The 25,705-nt window shown below is 34.8% G+C and overlaps 1 long non-coding RNA gene across 1 annotated transcript in view; it reads right to left on the reverse strand.

The window, feature by feature from the left end:
- The window catches only part of LOC129058077 (uncharacterized), a 37,712-nt gene extending 18,837 nt beyond the window's left edge, over positions 1 to 18,875 (reverse strand). The window contains exons 1-3 of the long non-coding RNA XR_008522923.1: positions 18,628 to 18,875; positions 5,907 to 6,039; positions 4,819 to 4,871 (exon numbers count right to left, since the gene is read on the reverse strand). This is a non-coding gene — a long non-coding RNA (uncharacterized LOC129058077). The remainder of the gene's footprint in view (positions 1 to 4,818; positions 4,872 to 5,906; positions 6,040 to 18,627) is intronic.
- Between the last annotated feature and the right edge of the window lie 6,830 nt (positions 18,876 to 25,705).

The following is a 25,705-nucleotide window of genomic DNA, read 5'->3' on the forward strand; positions in this document are numbered from 1 at the left end:
TTAGTTAACTTCTTTACCAATACGTTCATTTATATGTTTCCCTAGTCATTAATTAAAATTCTCAAGAACATTGGTGGTGGTGCCAGGCATTGCATTTGAAAAAAAAAAAAAAAACATAAAAATATATTAAGTCTCACCACGGTGTCATCAGGAGGATTTTGACAAGGCTACTTGTAATTTTAGACGTTCTGTGTACTACCATTTTCATTTTATTATCTTTCCCTTAGAAGACAGAAGACTTCTATATATAAAGGTAGGCCAGAACTCACTCTCCATTTCTGGAAACTATTCATTAATAAGTCGTACCCTTAGTAAAATGATCTAGTAGTGGTCACAATTTCCACTTTTTTTTTTTTTTAGCACAAGTCAAATCAAGTGACATGTTTTTTAGTGCGGATTTATATCTGTCATATAATCATGTGTAGATTGACACTCGTTAGCAATCTATCACATACCAAAAATGATTTTCAATAAAAAATACATTTATATTTGTTGTCCTCATCTAAGTGCATCTTTTCTTATGTAAACATGGCACACAAACATATGCTAACCAAACGATAAGCTTATTCCACTCTGGTATGCTTTCCATCTATACAGAGAATAAGAAGGTGATTGTGCTCTCTGTCTTATCTGCTGCTGGTATGTGAAGAACTGATTCATATAATGAAAATCAGTGAGACTAGCCCCCCATAAAGTGAAACAAATGCTAGCATGAACAGTTGATAGTAGTTCTTCTAACATTTAAGTCCTTTATATATGTTACATCTAACATGCAAAGATTAAAAACCATTGATTTCCCAAGACTCTTGCCATGCTTTTTGTCCTTTTATCTTTTTTCTCTTTTTTTTTGCTATTAGAATTATTTGTAATGACGATGTTATCTTTTTGTTTTAATGAATACTAAAAAATTATCAAATATTCTCAACTTTATACTGAATGTAATTGTGCGATTAAAAAAAAAAAAAAAAAAAAAAACTTGCCAAAATGTTGTTCCTGGCCCCTCTAATCTTCACCTTCCTCTTATCGCCTTTCAGAATTTCTCTTTGGTTATCTCTTGCATTATTTTCAAGGCTTATAGTTGAATGTAGTAGGGAGGAACCTAAGAAGACAAGTCTATCCCATCTGGTCTATACAGAAAATGTATGGCTGCTTTTAATTTTATCTCTATCTCTGTTTTTAAGCAATTCAATGATGATGTGCTTTGTATTTTTTTCATGTTTCTTGTGTTGGGGTTTATTGAACTTCTTAGGTCTTTAAGTTTATAGCTATTGTCGAACTTGGAATGCATTCAACTATTGTGGCTTCAAATATTTTTTCTACAATCCCTCCCCCAACTCCACTTACAAGGACTGCAATCACCACTTGCAGTATTAGGCTACTTGAAGATATAGCACAGCTCACTGATGCTATTTTCATTTTTAAAAATCCTTTTATCTCATTGTGCTTATTTTTGAGATTTTTGTTTTACTGTATCTTCAAGTTTAATAATCTTTTATTCTGCAATGTTTAATTGGTCATTACTCTAGTGTGTTTTCATCTCAAACATTAAAGTTCTCTCTAGAAGTTGTATTTGAGTGTTTCTAAAAAACTTCTTTATATATACTTTTCTATATAAGGTAGTGATAACAAATCTGTGTAATGGAAGTAATTCCAAAGAAATATGGAATTATTTACTCAGAATTGTGATCCCTTATGTATTGAGTTTAATTTTGTAGCCATCAAGTTTAAAGTGCTAAAACCGTAACGCATTATTTGCAGAGTTGCACTGGCTAATTGAGCAATGAAACTATCAAATGTAAGCAGTGTTTAACATATAAAACAAGATATAATTTCTAAACCCAAAATAACACCTCAACATATTTGCTTAAATCTGTATCAAAGCAAGCGTAATAATAAAAAAGGTTTATCTTTTCCCTAGTTTAGAATACTTATGAATTTGAAAGACTATGTATCAATAGTCTTATTCCATTTTGTGTTTATAGTAAAGGAATGCCTAAGGCCAGTTAATTTATGATGAAAAAAGGCTGATTTGGCTCACAATTCTAATGGCTGGAAAGTTTAAGATTGAGCAGCTGGTGAGGGCCGCAGGTGGGTTCCACTCATAGCAGAAGGTGAAGGGGAGCCATTGTGTGCAGAGATCAGAGGATGAGAGAGGAAAAGAGAGTATGGAGTGGGAGGGGAGGTGCCATCCTCTTTTTAACAACCAGGTCTCCAGGGAACTAATAAAATGAGAAGTTATTTATTCTGCAAGGGGAGCTATTCCACAAATAGAATTAATCTATTCGTGAGGGATCCACCACTATGACTTAAGCAACTCCCATTAGGCCTTACCTCCAACATTGGGGATTTAATTTCAGCATGAGGTTTAGAAAGAACAAACATCTAAATCAGGGGTGTCCAATCTTTTGGCTTCCCTGGGCCACAGTGGAAGAAAAAGAAATGTCTTGGGCCACACCTAAAATGCACTAACATTAACCATAGATAATGAGCTAAAAAAATCGCAAAAATTATCTTAATATGTTTTAAGAAAATTTATGAATTTGTGTTGGGCTGCATTCAAAGCTGTCCTGGGACACAGGTGGCCCACAGGCTGCCTGCTTGGACAAACTTGATCTAAACCATAGCAATTATGTTACAATGGTGCAGTACAATGATAGGAAAGCATAATTGTTACTCAAATTAAGAAGGATGTACCAAAATAAAAATCAACACATTATTTCCTTCACTGAGAATTTCTTGGTAAGAAAAAATATCAGTTGAACTATATAATGTGGCAAATGGCAAAGTAAAAACAGTTATTCATACAAAACCCAATGTGTTACATTTGAGATGATCTCTTTATTCCATGTTAATATGAAAGCCTATTATAAAGCTCAGTCCAGAAAAGTTATTTAAAATGTTTTAATTATATGAAGAACTCTTATTGAGTAGGTATATTAGTCCATATTCACACTGCCGATAAAGACACGCCTGAGACTGGGTAACATATTAGAAAAGAGGTTTTTCAGGGGAATTTCCCATTCTAAAACCATCAGATCTCATGAGGCTTATTCACTATCACAGGAACAGCAGGAGAAAGACCCATCCCCATGATTCAATTACCCACCACTGGGTCCCTCCAACGACACATGGGAATTTTGGGAGCTACAATTCAAGGTGAGATTTGGGTGAGGACAGGGGCAAATCATATCAGTAGGCAAAACAAACAAACAAAAAAAACCAGTTTGGTCACATGTATTTAATAATGTAAATTGGGCTTCCATAACTATTATTTTATTTTATATTTTGTCTGAAAATAATCTTAATATTTTTATAAAAGACAGAAGTAAAATGTATTTTCAAAGGGCCAAAAGAGAAGTGATTCTTGAGAGAATAAGGTTACTATAATTCATAATGATAAGCTCAATAATTTAACAATTATAAATAAAGTTATGAGTGATGCTTGTTCTGTATATAATTATTACCAATTGCTTTAAATTTGGAGTATAATATTTCTCTTTTTTTCATCAAAAGATTATGCATAAAAAATTCATGGATCCAGAGTAATTTCTATTAAAAAATCAATTTTAATTACAAATTTACAGGATACATCACTAAAACCGTCTTTTAAAGAAGAACTTATGATTAAATTTTAAAAACTTAAATAGACAATTATTTGCATCATGTTAGATAACACAAAAATTACTAACCTAAGCATTGTCAAGTTATGTTTAAAATTGCTTTTTTCTCATCAATTCATGTTATTTCACTTCTTATTTTATTTCTGTGACATATGTTTCTCTACTATGAATATAATAAAAGAAAACATAATAACCATCTAGACAAATATTACCTCTTGAGAATTTCATAATCACCAGTCTAATCTATATAAATATATTTTAGAAGCAAAATACAAGCTGAATGTTTACATATATAGGCATTAAATACAGCAAATCACTACTTCACTCATAACTTTCATTTCTTTATAAGTGCAAAACAAGCTACAGACATAAATTTGATTCTATATGATACTATCTTCACATATCTTCAATAAAAATCTATCCTTTTTTAGTAATGGTTTCTTTCCTCCTGTGTTATATTTATTCTATTTACTAAATATTGTTTTATGTCTATGGATTCTCATATCAATAATCTGGGTTTGCATTTGATCTCTTTAACATTTTTATTTTTTGTAAGTCATTTTATTGCATTTTGCAGAATATTTTTAAACATATTAGAAATTGAAAGATAAAATGTATCCTTCACATATAGATTGAGGACTGTCCTAGTGACCTCTTTAAATTTACATTTACTAACAATCATTATACTTTCTGCACAGGCAGTTTGTTAAATCTGCAGCTTGACAATTGGCCCAGTTGTGCATTTGTATTAAAAATAAAATTGGAACCATTCAAAAGCATTTTGGTTGGATTTGTTATTTTTCATTTGTGATACATAGTTTATCTCAAGGAATTTTTCAGAGAAATGATACAAGAATGTGGAACATTGAGATACAACTCCAACCATGGGGAAAATTTTAAACCTTGTCCAACTGGACTACTTTGTGCTTAAATACTGTCTGCTTTATGCTGTAGTGAAAAGAATATTAGGCTGATAGCATCACTACACATATTTTTATAAAAGATTATCTTACCAAAGGAGCAACTTCGGACTCTGTTTTTAAAACTTTCTAAACTATTACTTAGGATAACTCTGAACAGCAATGGTGTTATTATCAAAAATAATCAGTAAATAAATTGTGCTAGTTTGTTTTGTATTGTTGTAGCAGAATACCTGAGGCTGGGTAATTCATAAAGAAAATAAATTTATTTAACTCACAGTTCTGCAGACTGAGAAGTACCAAAAGCATTGCACTGGCATCTGTTCAGCATCTGGTGAGAGAAAGAGCCACATTTTAGGTCAAAACATAGTGAGAAGTTCAAAGGGGAAGCCGACACAGAACCTCATGAAAAGAGAAGCTCCTGGCTTTATAATAACTCACTCTCAAGAGGGAACGAATCCACTCCCACAAGAACTAATCTGGTCTTGCCAGAGTGATAACTTGCTTACCACCATAAGAACGGCACCAAACCAATTATTAGTAATCCACTCCCATGAACCAACACCTCCCACCAGGCCCCCTCTCGCAAGATCACCAAATTGGGATCAAATTTCAACGTGAGTTTTGGTGGGGACAAACAAACCATATCCAAACCATAACAGGAATCATACTTAAGAAATGGCCAACCGTAGCATAGTCAGTGGTAGCCAACCAGATATTATATGCATTTGAGGTCATGCAATATTGATTACACAAGCTAATGAGAAGATGCTGGGTATAGATTTTTAAAAATGTGATATGTGAGGCTGCGTTACAAGTTAAAATTTAAAGCCTAGCATAGTTTGATTTTGCAAATACTGGGTGTACATTCTATTAGGGGAAGCACATTAAGAAAATCAGCTGAGGCACATTATAGCAAATATATGGTGTGCCGAGTTCTGATAAGTAAAAATTAAAAATGTGAAATCTTTGTGTCATCGGAACCATGTGTATTCATACAGTTTTGTAGACCCTGCTCCAGTTCTTTTTTAGTATATGTAGATCTAGCCAAAATACTCACACTAGAGCTCAAAAACAAGTGTAAGCTGATACAATTCAAGTTATATGATGTGAAATTATTGAGGAGTGACATGGTGTGGCTCTGTGTCCCTACCCAATTCTCATTTTGTAGCTTACATTATTTCCACAAGTTGTGGGAGGGACCCGGTGGGAGATGACTGAATCATGTGGGAGGTTCTTTCTGATGCTGTTCTCGTGACAGTGAGTAAGTCTCACCAGATCTGATGGCTTTAAAAACGGGAATTTGCCTATACAAGCTCTCTTTGCCTGCTGCCACTTACCCAGGGTGTGACTTGCTCCTCCTTACCTTCTGCCATTACTGTGAGGCCTCCCCAGCCATGTGGAACTGAAGTCCAATAAGCCTCTTTCTTTTGTAAATTGTCCAGTTTTGGGTATGTCTTTATCAGCAGCATGAAAACGAACTAATATGAGGAGATTATCTAAAAATAATCAGTAATTTTTGTTGAAATTTTCAAACTTTATTTCTTATTGGATAACAACATTTATGATTAACCCCTAAAAAGCTTTACATGCTTAAAATAATACTTGTAAGGCACTCTTCCCAAAACAGTGACTGAGAGCTCCATGTATCATATACTGCTCACAAATATTATAGTAATTAACAATAAAAATATGTATTAAGCTCTTAATATATGTCATAATTTCCATAGCAATCTTATGAATTATATACTATTATTATCCACTTTTGTACATAAAAAAACCCTACACATAGGTTCATTAGTAAGTACCATGCCTAAGGTCACGCAGTAAGTGGCAGAGCTAGAATCCAAATACAGGGATTTTGGCTCATATTTCTATTCATATTATTAGAAAAATAAAACCATTAAACAGTAAGTACCAAATGCAGACAATTTCTGAGGCAAATAGGATAATTGGTGAATAAATCAGTATATTAGATTTAAAAAATGATGTTTTGACATAACTGGTTTGTTACATATTATTGTTAATTTATAAAATAGAAATATATATATAGTGTGCCATATTAAAGTGATTTTTCTTGTTAAAGTGAGTATGCATATTCTTGTTAATGTGAGCATGAATGTTCTGTTGTGTTAATGCCAATGGTATTTTTTCATCCTGATTTTTTTTTAATATATAGGAAAAAATGAATTTTTCAAAGGAACTCTGACTTCCTATTTTACAGGCACAGGTAGTGTCATTGTTTGCTTTGAGATGATGGGCTATCTCACAGTCAACTTCTGAGCATAATGCAATGTTTGCCTCTTTTTAGTTATACATTGCATCTTTGGTCTTTTGAAAATACTTATATGCCTATAAAAATGATAAGAAGAAAAACAATATTATCCCATGTACTTTGTTTGGTAAGGCTACTCCAAACCTTTCCATGATCTTATAATGTTCTAATTTTGCATTGAAATTTTATGATATGTAAAAATGATAATTAAAGACACTGACAATTCAATGCTTATGTATACCATTTTAATTTTGCTTAGTTTTTTCACATATTAATTTTACAATCCAATGTAAACCAATTTTTTTATTGATTACCAGTAACTGACAATGTTATCAAATCACACTGAATCACAGAAGTGTTGTAGCCAAGCTGAAAGCAGTTGTAATTATTTGAAATAATCTATGTGTTCACTGGTGTATGTAAAACATTTGTAAGGAAATAAATGCTGTGAACTTATGATTATTACTAAGGCAGGGGTGTTGTATAAATTAATAAAATTCTACACTGAAGAAAAAAATTAGCTGGAAAAATACAGGCAAACCTGAATATAAAATCACACAGTCGCTTTGTTAACAACATATTTTGTTAGAAAACATTCCCCCAAAGAAACATTATTTGAAATTTACAAATACTTCATTTTGATTTAATGAAATCCATAAAAATAAATTAACAAATAAATTAATAACATTGGTCTTGGATACATAAAAATATAATACTATACAATTTCTTTCAGTGAGAATCTTTTGCAGGAGCACATTTTTGACAATTTATGGTAAGAAGAACTTCAAAGACAAATATTGTGAAAATCTTTTAGTTTTGTGAAGTCTATGACATATAGTTTTGCAAACATGGCTTGCTATTCTTGATGAACTTTTGACTAATTTTCTAACCATACCTCTTTGCATTTTGGTTGAGAACAGCATGGCAAAAATTATATAAATAGGATGTCCTATATCATAAATAGCATCTTTAAAAAAATAAAAGTTTGCTTAAACAAAGCAGGTCATTTTCATATCTGCACTGTTTCAAGCTTTAAGAAAACTTCATCTTTCCTTCAGTTGTAGTCTTGTAATAAAAAAAGTTAAAGTGGGGGTGGAGCCAAGATGGCTGAACAGGAACAGCTCCGGTCTACAGCTCCCAGCCTGAGAGACGCAGAAGATGGGTGATTTCTGCATTTCCATCTAAGGTACTGGGTTCATCTCACTAGGGAGTGCCAGACAGTGGGTGCAGGACAGTGGGTGCAGCGCACTGTGTGTGAGCCAAAGCAGGGCGAGGCATTGCCTCACTTGGGAAGCACAAGGGGTCAGGGAGTTCCCTCTCCTAGTCAAAGAAAGGGGTGACAGACGGCACCTGGAAAATCAGATCACTCCCACCCTAATACTGCGCTTTTCCAACGGGCTTAACAAACGGCACTCCAGGAGATTATATCCCGCACCTGGCTTGGAGAGTCCTACGCCCACAGAGTCTCACTGATTGCTAGCACAGCAGTCTGAGATCAAACTGCAAGGTGGCAGTGAGGCTGGGGGAGGGGCGCCTGCCATTGCCCAGGCTTGATTAGGTGAACAAAGCAGCTGGGAAGCTCGAACTGGGTGGAGCCCACCACAGCTCACTGAGGCCTGCCTGCCTCTGTAGGCTCCACCTCTGGGGGCAGGGCACAGACAAACAAAAAGACAGCAGTAACCTCTGCAGACTTAAATGTCCCTGTCTGACAGCTTTGAAGAGAGTAGTGATTCTCCCAGCACGCAGCTGGAGATCTGAGAACGGGCAGACTGCCTCCACAAGTGGGTCCTTGACCCCCAAGCAGCCTAACTGGGAGACACCCCCCAGTAGGGGCAGACTGACACCTCACACGGCCGGGTACTTCTCTGAGACAAAACTTCCAGAGGAAGGATCAGGCAGCAGCATTTGCGGTTCACCAAGATCCGCTGTTCTACAGCCACTGCTGCTGACATCCAGGCAAACAGGGTCTGGAGTGGACCTCTAGCAAACTCCAACAGACCTGCAGCTGAGGGTCCTGTCTGTTGGAAGGAAAACTAACAGAAAGGACATCCACACCAAAAACCGTTCTGTAGGACACCATCATCAAAGATCAAAAGTAGATAAAACCACAAAGATGGGAAAAAAACAGAGCAGAAAAACTGGAAACTCTAAAAATCAGAGTGCCTCTCCTCCTCCAAAGGAACGCAGCTCCTCACCAGCAATGGAACAAAGCTGGACGGAAAATGATTTTGACGAGCTGAGAGAAGAAGGCTTCAGACGATCAAACTACTCCAAGCTACATGAGGAAATTCAAACAAATGGCAAAGAAGTTAAAAACTTTGAAAAAAAATTAGACGAATGTGTAACTAGAATCACCAATGCAGAGAAGTCCTTAAAGGAGCTGATGGATCTGAAAGCCAAGGCTCGAGACCTACATGAAGAATGCAGAAGCCTCAGGAGCCGATGAGATCAACTGGAAGAAATGGTATCAGTGATGGAAGATGAAATGAATGAAATGAAGCGAGAAGGGAAGTTTAGAGAAAAAAGAATAAAAAGAAATGAACGAAGACTCCAAGAAATATGGGACTATGTGAAAAGACCAAATCTACATCTGATTGATGTACCTGAAAGTGACGGGGAGAATGGAACCAAGTTGGAGAATACTCTGCAGGATATTATTATCCAGGAGAACTTCCCCAATCTAGCAAGGCAGGCCAACATTCAGATTCAGGAAATACAGAGAATGCCACAAAGATACTCCTCGAGAAGAGCAACTCCGAGACACATAATTGTCAGATTCACCAAAGTTGAAATGAAGGAAAAAATGTTAAGGGCAGTCAGAGAGAAAGGGCGGGTTACCCACAAAGGGAAGCCCATCAGACTAACAGCGGATCTCTCAGCAGAAACTCTACAAGCCAGAAGAGAGTGGGGGCCAATATTCAACATTCTTAAAGAAAAGAATTTTCAATCCAGAATTTCATATCCAGCCAAACTAAGCTTCATAAGTGAAGGAGAAATAAAATACTTTACAGACAAGCAAATGCTGAGAGATTTTGTCACCACATGGCCTGCCCTAAAAGAGCTCCTGAAGGAAGCACTAAACATGGAAAGGAACAACCAGTACCAGCCACTGCAAAAACATGCCAAAATGTAAAGACCATCAAGGCTAGGAAGAAACTGCATCAACTAACGAGCAAAATAACCAGCTAACATCATAATGACAGGACTAAATACACACATAACAATATTAACTTTAAATGTAAATGGGCTAAAGGCTCCAATTAAAAGACACAGACTGGCAAATTGGATAAAGAGTCAAGACCCATCAGTGTGCTGTATTCAGGAAACCCATCTCACGTGCAGAGACACACATAGGCTCAAAATAAAAGGATGGAGGAAGATCTACCAAGCAAATGGAAAACAAAAAAGGCAGGGGTTGCAATCCTAGTCTCTGATAAAACAGACTTTAAACCAACAAAGATCAAAAGAGACAAAGAAGGCCATTACATAATGGTAAAGGGATCAATTCAACAAGAAGAGCTAAGTATCCTAAATATATATGCACCCAATACAGGAGCACCCAGAGTCATAAAGCAACTCCTTAGTGACTTACAAAGAGACTTAGACTCCCACAAAATAATAATGGGAGACTTTAACACCCCACTGTCAACATTAGACAGATCAATGAGACAGAAAGTTAACAAGGATACCCAGGAATTGAACTCAGCTCTGCACCAAGCGGACCTAATAGACATCTACAGAACTCTCCACCCCAAATCAACAGAATATACATTTTTTTCAGCACCACACCACACCTATTCCAAAATTGACCACATAGTTGGAAGTAAAGCACTCCTCAGCAAATGTAAAAGAACAGAAATTATAACAAACTGTCTCTCAGAACACAGTGCAATCAAACTAGAACTCAGGACTAAGAAACACTCAAAACTGTTCAACTTCATGGAAACTGAACAACCTGCTCCTGAATGACTACTGGGGACATAACGAAATGAAGGCAGAAATAAAGATGTTCTTTGAAACCAACAAGAACAAAGACATAACATACCAGAATCTCTGGGACACATTCAAAGCAGTGAGTAAAGAGAAATTTATAGCACTAAATGCCCACAAGAGAAAGCAGGAAAGATCCAAAATTGACACCCTAACGTCACAATTAAAAGAACTAGAAAAGCAAAAGCAAACACATTCAAAAGCTAGCAGAAGCCAAGAAATAACTAAAATCAGAGCAGAACTGAAGGAAATAGAGACACAATAAACCCTTCAAGAAATTAATGAATCCATGAGCTGGTTTTTTGAAAGGATCAACAAAATCGATAGACCGCTAGCAAGACTAATAAAGAAGAAAAGAGAGAAGGATCAAATAGATGCAATAAAAAATGATAAAGGGGATATCACCACCAATCCCAGAGAAATACAAACTACCATCAGAGAATACTACAAACACCTCTACAAAAATAAACTAGAAAATATAGAAGAAACGGATAAATTCCTCGACATATACACCCTCCCAAGACTAAACCAGGAAGAAGTTGAATCTCTGAATAGACCAATAACAGGATCTGAAATTGTGGAAATAATCAATAATCAATAATCAACCAAAAAAAAGTCCAGGATCAGATGGATTCACAGCCGAATGCTACCAGAGGTACAAGGAGGAGCTGGTAACGTTCCTTCTGAAACTATTCCAATAAATAGAAAAAGAGGGAATCCTCTCTAACTCATTTTATGAGGCCAGCATCATCCTGATACCAAAGCTGGGCAGAGACACAACCAAAAAAGAGAATTTTAGACCAATATCCTTGATGAACATTTCATGCAAAAATCCTCAATAAAATACTGGCAAGCCAAATCCAGCAGCACACCAAAAAGCTTATCCATCATGATCAAGTGGGCTTCATCCCTGGGATGCAAGCCTGGTTCAACATATGCAAATCAATAAATGTAATCCAGCATATAAAGAGAACCAAAGACAAAAACCACATGATTATCTCAACAGATGCAGAAAAGGCCTTTGACAAAATTCAACAACCCTTCATGCTAAAAACTCTCAATAAATTAGGTATTGATGGGACATGTATCAAAATAATAGAAGCTATCTATGACAAACCCACAGCCAATATCATATTGAATTGGCAAAAACTGGAAGCATTCCCTTTGAAAACTGGCACAAGACAGGGATGTCCTCTCTCACCACTCCTATTCAACATAGGAGAAGGAAATAAAGGACATTCAATTAGGAAAAGAGGAAGTCAAATTGTCCCTGTTTGCAGATGACATGATTGTATATCTAAAAAACCCCATTGTCTCAGCCCAAAATCTCCTTAAGCTGATAAGCAACTTCAGCAAAATCTCAGGATACAAAATCAATGTGCAAAAATCAGAAGCATTCTTATACACCAATAACAGACAAACAGCCAAATCATGAGTGAACTCCCATTCACAATTGCTTCAAAGAGAATAAAATACCTAGGGATCCAACTTACAAGGGACGTGAAGGACCTCTTCAAGAACTACAAACCACTGCTCAATGAAATGAAAGAGGATACAAAAAAATTGAAGAACATTCCATGCTCATGGAGAGGAAGAATCAATATCGTGAAAATGGCCATACTGCCCAAGGTAATTTATAGATTCAATGCCACCTCCATCAAGCTACCAATGACTTTCTTCACAGAATTGGAAAAAACTACTTTAAAGTTCATATGGAACCAGAAAAGAGCCTGCATCACCAAGTCAATCCTAAGCCAAAAGGACAAAGCTGGAGGCATCATGCTACCTGACTTCAAACTATACTACAAGGCTACAGTAACCAAATCAGCATGGTACTGGTACCAAAACAGAGATGTAGATCAATGGAACAGAACAGAGACCTCAGAAATAATGCCGCATATCTACAACCATCTGATCTTTGACAAACCTGACAAAAAGAAGAAATGGGGAAAGGATTCCCTATTTAACAAATGGTGCTGGGAAAACTGGCTAGCCATATGTAGAAAGCTGAAACTGGATCCCTTCCTTACACCTTATACAAAAATTAATTCAAGATGGATTAAAGACTTACATGTTAGACCTAAAACCATAAAAACCCTAGAAGAAAACCTAGGCAATACCATTCAGGACATAGGCATGTGCAAGGACTTCATGTCTAAAACACCAAAAGCAACGGCAACAAAAGCCAAAATTGACAAATGGGATCTAACTAAACTAAAGAGCTTCTGCACAGTAAAAAAAACTACCATGAGAGTGAACAGGCAACCTACAAAATGGGAGAAAATTTTCGTAACCTACTCATCTGACAAAGGGCTAATATCCAGAATCTACAATGAACTCAAACAAATTTTCAAGAAAAAAACAAATAACCCCATCAAAAAGTGGGCGAAGGATATGAACAGACACTTTTCAAAAGAAGACATTTATGCAGCCAAAAAACATGCTCATCGTCACTGGCCATCAGAGAAATGCAAATCAAAACCACAATGAGATACCATCTCACACCAGTTAGAATGGCGATCATTAAAAAGTCAGGAAACAACAGGTGCTGGAGAGGATGCGGAGAAATAGGAACACTTTTACACTGTTGGTGGGACTGTAAACTAGTTCAACCATTGTGGAAGACAGTGTGGCAATTCCTCAGGGATCTAGAACTAGAAATACCATTTGACCCAGCCATCCCATTACTGGGTATATACCCAAAGGATTATAAATCATGCTGCTATAAAGACACATGCACACGTATGTTTATTGTGGCACTAATCACAATAGCAAAGACTTGGAACCAACCCAAATGTCCAACAATGATAGACTGGATTAAGAAAATGTGGCACATATACACCATGGAATACTATGCAGCCATAAAAAATGATGAGTTCATGTCCTTTGTAGGGACATGGATGAAACTGGAAACCATCATTCTCAGCAAACTATCACAAGGACAAAAAACCAAACACCACATGTTCTCACTCATAGGTGGGAACTGAACAATGAGTACACATGGACACAGGAAGGGGAACATCACACTCCGGGAACTGTTGTTGAGTGGGGGAAAGGGGGAGGGATAGCATTAGGAGATATACCTAATGCTAAATGATGAGTTAATGGGTGCAGCACACCAACATGGCACATGTATACATATGTAACCAACCTGCACATTGTGCACATGTACCCTAAATCTTAAAGTATAATAATAATAAAAATTAAAAATTAAAAAATTAAAAAAATAAAAAAACTTAAAGTGTCTTAATTAAAAGTATTTTACAAACCTCTTTCATTTGCTATAAGTCAGTTTGTGGAATATATTTATGACTTAAACTAAAAGCCGCAGATTTGTAGTGCACTCTCATCATTGAGCAGAATAGGTATTTTTCTTTGCTTATTCAAGTTGTATTTTGCTGTACTCTACAATAATGGTAAATCATTACAGTCTTTGCAATTTAGACTTCATTTCAAAAAGGACAACTATTTCAAAATTATTCCTTCATCCAGGTTGCATAGTAAGAAATATAAGAAATTAACTATCAATTCTTAACATTAAATGTCATCATGCTAATTGAAAATGTAAGCACAATTTTCATTGAGTTACCAAACCAAAGGCAATTCACACTTAAAATTAGATGTTTACTACTCAATTAAAAAACACCAGAAGAAGGTAATTGATGAAAGCAATGTGATAATAAAGTATATCTGGTATTTTTGTGGAAAATCCTCTATCTTTTTCAAATTGAAAAGTAAAGTGTCTGTGTTAGACTTACTAATAGCAAGCTCTTCAACTCCTTGTTGATTATATCATTATATTTTTTGTGTAAAGTTGAATAAACCCAATCAATGGACAGAGGAAAGTTTCATATCAACTCAACTAGCTCATAATTTCTTTAAAAATATATGCTTATTTGTGGTTTGGACAATACTAGATAGAGTATTTAGCACAATTACAAACTCTGAAAATAACACAAAAACAATCAAATGAGAAATCTGAAAGGTAGTAAGGCAGGCCACTGTAGGACTGAAGAAAGATTACTGTCAGAAGGTTTTTACATGCCCTTGCAAACCCGAAGAAAGAAACCCTGACATGGCACTTCTTGTCCCCAACTTAGCAACAAAAGGCAGCAATATAGGCTGATTCCTCCCCTGATTCCACCATGACACCCTCTGCAACACCAGGTGAAACAGAGGATTGAAAGACTCTGCTAAACATTAACACCAGGGAAGCTCTCAGGTAGAGATATCTAGCTAGCCTGGAAAAGCTTATCCACCACGATCAAGTTGGCTTCATACTTGGGATGCAAGGCTGGTTCAACATACACAAATCAATAAACATAATCCACTACATAAACAAAACCAATGGCAAAAACCACACGATTATCTCAATAGGTGCTGAAAAGGCCTTTGACAAAATTCAACAGCCCTTCATGCTAAAAACGCTCAATATACTAGGTGTTGATGGAACGTATCTCAAAATAATAAGAGCTGTTTATGACAAACCCACAGCCAATATCATACTGAATGGGCAAAAACTGGAAGTATTCCTTTTGAAAACCAGCACAAGACAGTGATACACTCTCTCACCACTCCTATTGAACATAGTATTGAAATTTCTGGCCAGGGAAAACAGGCAAGAGAAAGAAATAAAGGGTATTCAAATAGGAAGAGAGGAAGTCAGACTGTCTCTGTTTAGAGATGACATGATTGTATATTTAGAAAACGCCATCGTCTCAGCCCAAAATCTCCTCAAGCTAATACGCAACTTCAGCAAAGTCTCAGGATACAAAATCAATGTGCAAAAATCACAATCATTCCTATACACCAATAACAGACAAACAGAGAGCCAAATTATGAGTGAACTCCGATTCACTATTGGTATAAAGAGAATAAAATACCTAGGAATCCAACTTACAAGGGATGTGAAGGACTTCTTCAAGGAGAACTACAAACCACTACTCAAAGAAATAAGAGAGGACACAAACAAATGGAAAAACATTCCATGCTCATAGATAGGAAAAATTAATATCATGAAAATGGCCATACTGTCCAAAATAATTTATAGATTCGTTGCTATCCCCATCAAGCTACCAATGACTTTCTTCACAGAATTGGAAAAACCTACTTTAAACTTTATATGGAACCAAATAAGAGTCCACATAGCCAAGACAATCCTAAGCCAAAAGAACAAAGCTGGAGGCATCACGCTACAAGACTTCAAACTATACTACAAGGCTACCATAACCAAAATAGCATGGTACTGGTACCAAAACAGATATATAGATTAATGGAACAGAACAGAGGTCTCAGAAATGACACCACACATCTACAACCATCTGATCTTTGACAAACCTGACACAAACAAGCAATGGGGAAAAGATTCCCTATTTAATAAATGGTGCTGGGAAAACTGGCTAGCCATATGAAGAAAACTGAAACTGAACTCTTTCCTTACACCTTATACAAAAATCAACTCAAGATGGATTAAAGACTTAAACATAAGACCTAAAACCATAAAAATTCTATAAGAAAACCTGGGCAATACCATTCAGGACAAAGGGATGGGCAAAGACTTCATGTCTAAAACACTAAAAGCAATGGAAACAAAAAGCCAAAATTGGCAAATGGGATATAAGTAAACTAAAGAGCTTCTGCACAGCAAAAGAAACTATCATCAGAGTGAACAAGCAACCTACAGAATGGGAGAAAATTTTTGTAATCTACCCATGTGACAAGAGGCTAATATCCAGAATCTACAAAGAACTTAAATTTGCAAGAAAAAAAAAAAAAAACATCAAAAAGTGGGCAAGTATATGAAGAGACACTTCTCAAAAGAAGACATTTATGCAGCCAACAAACATATGAAAAAATGCTCATCATCACTGGTCATTAGAGAAATGCAAATCAAAATCACAATGAAATACCATCTCATGCCAGTTAGAATGGCAATCATTAAAAAATCAGGAAACAACAGATGCTGGAGAGGATGTGGAGAAATAGGAACGGTATTACACTGTTGGTGGGAGTGTAAATTAGTTCAATCGTTGTAGAAGACAGTGTGGCAATTCCTCAAGAATCTAGAACTAGAACCAGTTGACCCAGCAATCTCATTATTGGGTATATACCCAAAAGATTATAAATCATTCTACTGTAAAGACACATGCACACATATGTTTAGTGCAGCACTATTCACAATAGCAAAGACTTGGAACCAACCCAAATGCCCAACAATCATAGACTGGATGAAGAAAATGTGGCACATAAACACCATGGAATACTATGCAGCCATGAAAAAGAATGAGTCCATGTCCTTTGCAGGAACAAGGATGAAGCTGGAAACCATCATTCTCAGCAAACTATCACAAGAACAGAAAACCAAACACCGAAGGTTCTCATTCATAAGTGGGAGTTGAACAAGGAGAACACATGGACGCGGGGAGGGGAACATCACACACCGTGGCCTGTTGTGGGGTGGGGGGCTAGGGGAGGATAGCATTAGGAGAAATATCTAATGTAGGTGAGGGGTTGATGAGTGCAGGAAACCACCATGACACGTGTATACCTATGTAACAAACCTGCACATTCTGCACATGTACCTCAGAACTTCAAGTATAATAAACAAAATAAATTTTAAAAAAATAAAAAAAAACCAAAAAAGACAAAAAGAGAAAACCGTACTCCTGCAACCAAAAAGTGAGTCATGTAGCCTTCAGAATACAATATATGAGATCAACACATAAATATGCATATATTTCTGTATTTTAGCTATTAAGAAGTACAGTAATATCCCCAATTGCTTGAAAAAAAAAATATTTCAGTTGACACAACAAAATATCTACAGTATCTGTAGGCTGAAAATTACAAAGTGTTGATCAAAGGAATCAAAAACCTAAACACATGTAGAGACATATCATGTTCAAGTGTTTTTTCTTTAAGAGCATCTCAGTTGTTTTGACCTTTTGTATTTACATGTAAATTTTAGAATCAGCTTGTTCAAGTTCCATTAAAAAAAATCTGTTGGGAAAAAAAAAAGAATTGGAAGACTCAACAGAGTAAACATGTTACTTTTTTTCAAACTGATCTTTTTCCGATTTTAATACAATTTCTATTAAAAGCCAAGCAAGGATTGTATAGACGTAAAAAAGCTTATATAATTTTTATGGCAATGCATATACCCTCCAATAGCCAAAACAATTTTGACAAAGAAAAAACTATGGGGTGAATTATCTTAAAATTATGTTAAGTCTTACTATGTAGCTACATTAATCAAGATAGTGTGGTATTGATGGAAGGATAAACTTAATCTAAGAAACGGAATCAACAACTCTAAAATAGACCTACACAAATATGATTAACAAATTTTGATAGATGGACAAAAATAATTCAGTAGAGGAAGAAGCTATTCAAGTAAATAAATAGGTATCAGAAGAAAGACTATTACCTGGAATAAGCATGATAATTTTTCAAGGACAAAAGGATTATTTATCAAAAGGACATAAAAATCTTAAATATGTGTGCCTTCAGTAAGAGAATTTGAAATAACTTAAAGGAAAAGATGATGGAACTGCTAGAAGAAATAGAGAAATTAATAATTATATCCAAAGATTTAAATAGACCTGTTTCAATAATTGGTAGAACAAACAGACAGAAAATCAACAGGAACATAGTTGAATATGAAACCTACCCAGATGTCCCATAGACCTTTTGTTGCAAATGTAGAAATTGACCCTTCTGGTCTTAAAGTTTGAAATTTATATTTGTTTTATCTGAGTTCTTTTCTCAGAAAAGAACCAACCTTCATACCTCTCAAAAAAAGTAGCAAAGAACTAAAACTCACCAGATCACCACTTCCAGACAATTAGATGCCAGACCCTCATTCATTATGATTGCTTCCTTAGGCCTCCGGGGTTCCTGTTTTCTCACACATTGTTACATTTCTTCCCTGCTGATTAAAACCCCTAGTTTTAGTGGGTCAGGGAGATGAATTTGAGACTGATCCCCCATCTCCTTGGCTACAGCACCCAATTAAATCCTTCTTGGCAATACTCATTGTCTCAGTGACTGGCTTTCTCTGCAGTAAGCAGCAGGACCTAGATAGAACCTCTGGTGTTTCCATAACAATTAGAATATTACTATTGACCAATTTAATCAAGCTGACATTCATTGAACATTCCACCTAACAACAACAGAATATATATTGTTATCAATTGCAGGTGGAACAATCATCAAGCTAGAAAATATTCTGGGTTATAGAACAAATCTCAATAAATTTGAAATGATTCAGTTCTTACAAATATTTTATCTGACTCCAACTAAATTCATTAGAAACCAATAACAAAGGTGTCTTTGGAAAAACCACAAATATTTGGAAATCAAATAATGAACTTTAATTAGGTACCCATGAGTAAAAGGAAAAACCTGAAGTATTTTGAACTGAATAGAAATACTACATATCAGAAGTTTTGAAATGGCATTGAAACATTACTTAGGGGGATATTATAGTATGAGATGCCTACAAAAAAATTTAAAAAATAGTCTCAAATCAATAATATCAGCTTCTGTGTTTTTAAAAAAGAGAAAGAAGTAGAAAACAACAGGAACAGAAAATAATTGGAAGAAATAATGTAATAAACCAAGCAGAATACAGCAAAATATAAAACAAAAATGTGTATAAAACCTGACTCTTTGAGAAAAAAATCAGTAAAAATGATACAATTTCAACCAGACTAACTATGAAAATGGAAGAGCAAAAGTGGCCAAGACCAGTTAAGAGCTAGGAGGTGACATTACTAAAAACTCTACATAAATTAAAAGAATAATAAGATAAAATTATGAACAACTGTATGCCTAAAAGTTGGACAACTTAGGTTAAATAGATAAATGCTGTACTTTGAAAGATACAACCTATTAAAATTTACATAAGATGATATAAATAACCTGAGTGGTCATATAGTAAATTTATTTAAAACCTTCCGACAAAGGTATCTTCTGCCCCAGATTGCTTCAGTGGTAAAATCTACCAAATTTTTCAAGAAGCAATAATAGTAGTTATACCAAAAAAAGATTGAGAAAATTGAAAATGAATTAATTCTACCCCACTCCTTCTAAGAAGCAGGTTTTACCCTAATAGTAAAACCAGAAAATTTATTATAATAAAAGAATATTTCACATCATAAACATCGTGTAAAATTTATTTAAAAATTAACATTTTTGAGTTTAATAATATATAAAAAGGATAAAATATTTTGATGAAGGCTTTCTAGGGATAAAGGGATCATTTAGCATATGAAAATCAATCAATGGAATTTACCATATTAATATTTTTAATTATGTTGTCATCTACATATATTCAGAAAAAGCATCAACAGAATCATACATTGATTCCACATAAACATCTTCACAAAATAGAAATTGATTTATTTAACCTCATACAGACATCTTCAGAAATTATCAGGCTTAATAATGAAAGAATAAATGTGTTCCTCCTAAGATTAAAAACAAGGGAAGAATTCTTTCCTCATCACCTCTATTCAACATTCCCATGGAAGTTATGGCATCCCTGTGGGCTTTGCTCCTATATATTTTTTTCACATTTCAGAAGAGTATGGCCAGATAAACTTCAAAAGGACATTTCTTTTGCTCAACAGGTTGTATTCATTATATGTCCAGTACCAAAATTTTTTCTGACATCTAGAAAGTAGCAAATAAATATCAGTCAAATGGCTGAATAAATAGACATATGAACGAATGAATGAATGAATGAATGAACCAATCGATAGGGATCATGCTTCTGTGGTTAAGTCACTAGTCTTGCCATGAACCTTATACCTTTGATGAATATCATAATGTCTTTTGTCTATAGGAAAGGAAAATAAAATTATGGGTAGATATTTTCCTTTCTTTCAAATACTTATGTGATATTTATATTATTTATGGTAAATGATTGCTTGCTTAATTTATTTTTAAAAAAAACAAAAATTTAAATGAATTGTGTATAACATTTACACTAAAATGTAAATTACTTTAAATATATTGTGTCAGCTAATATTATTCTTTGATAAAATTAAGTCTATTTTTAGACTAAAATATTAAATTATTATGAAATCACTTCACTAGAGCTCAAAGTGTCATGCAAAGTAAAATGAAAAATCTGCCTTACTTCTGTTATCCAAGTTTAATGCCTAGAAGGAAACAGGCATGGCAGATGGCAATGCAGGGCCCTGGTGATGTTTGGTTGCCACTGAGACTGTGCAAATTCAAAGTCAGAGAGAGACACACTCCTGCCAATCTTCAGCTTAGTTGATCCTCACATATTAACTGTCTTTCTCTTTCCCTGGAACAAAAATACAACAAAATATTTTAATAATAATTAAAAAATCTAGGTAAATGAATGCTGAATATAATGTTTGTAATACTTACTGACTTAGTTATGCCTTACCTGTTGTTGTTGACGTTTGAGAAGAAAATCATTCTTGTTAGTCTAGACTATTTAAAAGTGACGTTTTATTTTCCAAAATAAATGATCTGCCTTCTCGTGATTATATTCAAAATGCCTTATTCTCTGGATTAGAAGCTTTTCATTGCAAAATAGGGAGTCTAATAGTGAAAACAGGTCAATTAAATTGTAGTGAAGTTGTACTCTCAGACATATTTTCACAGCTTCTGATTATTTTAAGTAAAGAAGCTTCTATGTGCTACTTGTAGGACCCAAAAGTTTAGCTTATTTTCAATCATTTTTCAGTTGTCATAGAAGCAAATGGTACAGAAGCAAAGTCAAAATAACGAGTTTAACAACTCTCACTTGTTGTATCTAAGCTGTTCTATTTAGTTATGGAAAACATAAGCTGTTTAAAAAATACAAAGAAATCTTTGCTAGCTTTCAGAATATAGACTTTTGATTATATTTTTAGAGTCTAAAATGTGTTTTTGTTGCATGTAGGTAATGCATATTCCAATTGAATACTACTTTTTAAAATTAGTTATTATCATTGCCTTTTAACTAATGAATACAAAGCTTTGGAGGTCAAATTCTTTTAGAACTTATTTATTCATTTATAAAAACAGGCTTTTATCCATTTTAGGTTATTACCCCCAAATGTTAGGGTATTTTCCTCAAATGGTTCTGTGAGAATTTAGAAACTACATTAATGATTATTGTCTACCTATACTCTTTCTAGTAAAAGAGATTCAGCAACGATATCCAAAATATCTCTTTTTATTTGAATTAAATGTTCTTTAAATAAGTTTTATTTTAAATCACAAGAGTGTAGTAAGTAAAAGTGAAGGAAAAGCATCTATTTCTAACACGAAATTACACCTAACTATGGAGTTAAGGAGTCATATTTCAAGAGGACAGAAAGCATTGTTTTATATAATCTAAAATTTTGGTATTAATTTTTAAAAAGCTTTTCCTTTTCATATTGAAAATTCTATTATCAAGTAACTATAAAAATACTCCTGAAGAATATCAACCCCATTCATGAGATTATGTTTGGTACAAATGATTTCTCATGCAGTATGTGGAAATAGAACTCCACATGTATTGGAACCACAAATTACAAATGTGGAAATATAGAAGTTCCCACAGTTTAACTGCCGTGAGCCTGACATCTGGCAGCTACACTGCTGAGATTCTCCACTTGAGGGCAATTCGCTGCTCATTTTTGGGTTATTGTAACATTTTCCCTGTGCAGCAACTTGCTGTGTCCATAATATAAATTGTCCTGAGGTAGAAAAGAAAAGCCAATCATGAACCGATGGCCAGGTGAAGTAGCTCACAAATAAAGCCATTCCTCTTTATTCTTTCCCTTTCCAAGAGGAGCATATGTCAAATGTAACATAGCACTTTTAGATGGCATGGAGTGTGGAAGACTGCCAAGTTTTTCTCACTGTAGATTATAATTTGGTTCTAGAATTTAGCATTCTCCTAATATTGATTCATCCTATATTTTATAGCTTTGATTATAATTATTTTCAATAATTTCAGAAAATTTTAAATGAATAAGTCAACACTCAAAGATTCTAGTTGCAGAAGATGTTGCATGAATTAGTTGCCCCAAGGTCCAATAACCTTGGAATACACTGTTATTTTATAGCCCCTTTGGAAATTCACAATGATTAGATGATTAGTAGCCTAATACCATGTATGAGAAATCTGAGGTTAAAATTATGGTTTATTTTTTAACCAGGATTTCTTAAATTCAGTGGTTCTTCTGACATCTATAAGCAATATATGGAAGAGTTGGGAAATGCTTAATATACATATTTTAACATGATAGACTAAATTGCTGGTGAAATTTCATACAAATTTTAATAAGGATAGCAAAAATATCAAATGACTTCAGGCCATCTGCTTTGCGTGACATATCCATGGGAAATGCTGGAAGCCAGGCTGATATTTTCACTTCCTAGAATGTTCTCTACAGGTATTGTCATTACAGTTCTTATTAAACCAGATGGAGTCATAAAGACAAATAATAGTACCTTTTAAAAATATGTTTAATACAATGCTTTTGTGTGGGCATAGATTCTTAAAAATAATCAACAACATAGAATTAAGTGATGTGTTATACTCAAGATCCAGAGGCAAAAATCTTCACTTGCTCATCTAATAGTAGGATTGGAGTGCAAACATGCAATTTTAAATTGTAAGAATGCCTTTTAGTGATTGTGTATTCCATCTGTCACAGTCTCCACATTTCATCATTGACAACATTTGTGATGCGATCCAAGAAATTGTTCCCAGCAGGTTCTATCGTATCGAATAATGTTTTTTTTATATGGGAAGGTTGTTAAATCAGCAGCATTCTCAATTTCAGACTGGAAATGAAAACCAACACCAAACACAGCAAATAAGTGAAACTAATGTATACTTATAGATAATTTTATGTGTTAATTTATAAATGTAGTTAATACAATGTAGACCATATGAAAGTATAATAAAATGAAATAATAAAATAAAAGGGATTCTTCAGGCTCTCTACAAAATATGACTCAATTATAGAAAGAAAAAATGTGACCCCTCTCCTACGCATTTAACTTAATTTGATAATTAAACCAATATGTGTTTCTTTGTTGGTTCAGACCCACTTGAACCTCTAAAGAAAATGTCTGCTGTAAACTATTGGAATACAAGAAGTGTGGTAGTATCTGCTTTGTTTTGGTTATCTTCTGCTTCTTAATCAACAACCCAAAAATGTGATGGATTAAAATAATAATGATTTCATTACATCTAGTATTGTTGTAGGTGAGTAATTCAGACAAGTCTCACCAGGTCTATTTTCCTGTATATGGTAGCTATGGGGTCACCCAGTAGATTTCAGCCATCAGTTGGATATAGAGTCTAAGATAGCATCACTCATGTTTGATGCATGCTGGGAATTCTGGAAGGCTAGGCTCAGCTAAGCTCCTTTCCATCTCCTGGTAGTATCATTGCCTCTCCAAATGTGCTTTCCAGCAGGATAGTCTGAATTATATGGTGGCTCAGAACTCTAAAGTAAAAAGAAAGAGTTTGTAGTCCTCTAAAGGACTAGATCTGGAATATATTTATTCAAAGTAGTAATAAAAGAAGGGAAAATAGAACTTAATTTTTTATGAAGGAAGTATCAAATAATTTGTGGACATTTTTAATCTACCACAGTCCAATATCTAGTCACAAAACATTTACAGTTTTCCACATATAAAATATACTCACCCCCTTTGCTATGGACTGAATTGCGTCTCTCCCCAATTCATAGGTTGAAGCCTCAACCTCCAGTGTGGTTGTATTTGGAAAAGAGGTCCTTGGGAAATAGATGTGGTCATGAGGGTGAGTTTTTCATGATGGAATAATTATTATTCTTATTAGAAGATGAAACACAAGAGCTTGCTGGCTCCACCGTACAAGAACACAGTGAGAAGCCTGTCATCTGCAATCCAGGAAGAGGTCCCTCACCATAAACATACCATGCTGGCTGCCTAAGCTGATACTTCTAGCAGTACTATGAGATATACATTTTTGTTGTTTCATCCACCCCATTTTATATTGTTATGGCAACCCAAGCTGACTAAGACACTCTTCAAAGACTCCTGAAGTTCATGTTTTTAGGAGGTTGACTCAAATTCCAGATTCTCACCTTCTAAATCAGGTCTAGGTGCAGATGAATCTTCCTGACTGGGGTTCATCAAGTACAACATCTGTCCTTTAGAAAACTTATGATGTAAAGAGACAAGATATTTGCCACTGACATACACAGCACACAATGAATGAACTTGGAGAGGCACTACTGTCATGAACAGGGGGATATGGGAAAAGAGAACAATAATTGATCCATATCAATTCTGAAATTCACCAGAGTACAAAATGCTGGTTCCTTGATTAGGGGCTTATTCTACTTTACGGATGTAGTTCGTCATTGCTTTCAACTTCATATTATGGGGTCTTGGCTACAGTCCCTGAATTATCTTTTCTTTTCCATAAAGACGGTCTGTGTTTGCAGATGGTCTGAGTATTTTCTCAGCCTATTTCCTGTGTATTAAAATTTTCAAGGTTGAGGAATTGAGGGTGATTTTCATTAATCAGTCTTTCAAACCAAATAATGTTTCTGCAGACATATATATATATATATCTGCTTTGTCATACTATGGAACAATGACAATAAGAATCTTTACAGTTCTAATGGGCATTTCCTTAATATTTATCTGAGATGTCTCTGAGATGTCAACAAAGTACCTTGGAACTGTATCCTTGAAATATTTATCTAGCTGCCATACTATATAAAATGTGTCCTGGATTTTGTGTTTGCCTTGAGTGTATTTCTTATTTTACAGGTTTTTTGCCATCTAGAGGGACTGGGTCTTAGAAACAGTTTTATTTTAATCTAGAAAATTCTGGCTCTTTTATATTTCCTGTAAGCTCTGCTAAAAACTGACAATTC

This window comes from Pongo abelii, chromosome 11 (assembly GCF_028885655.2).
Source record: "Pongo abelii isolate AG06213 chromosome 11, NHGRI_mPonAbe1-v2.0_pri, whole genome shotgun sequence".
In the NCBI taxonomy this organism is placed as follows: domain Eukaryota; kingdom Metazoa; phylum Chordata; class Mammalia; order Primates; family Hominidae; genus Pongo; species Pongo abelii.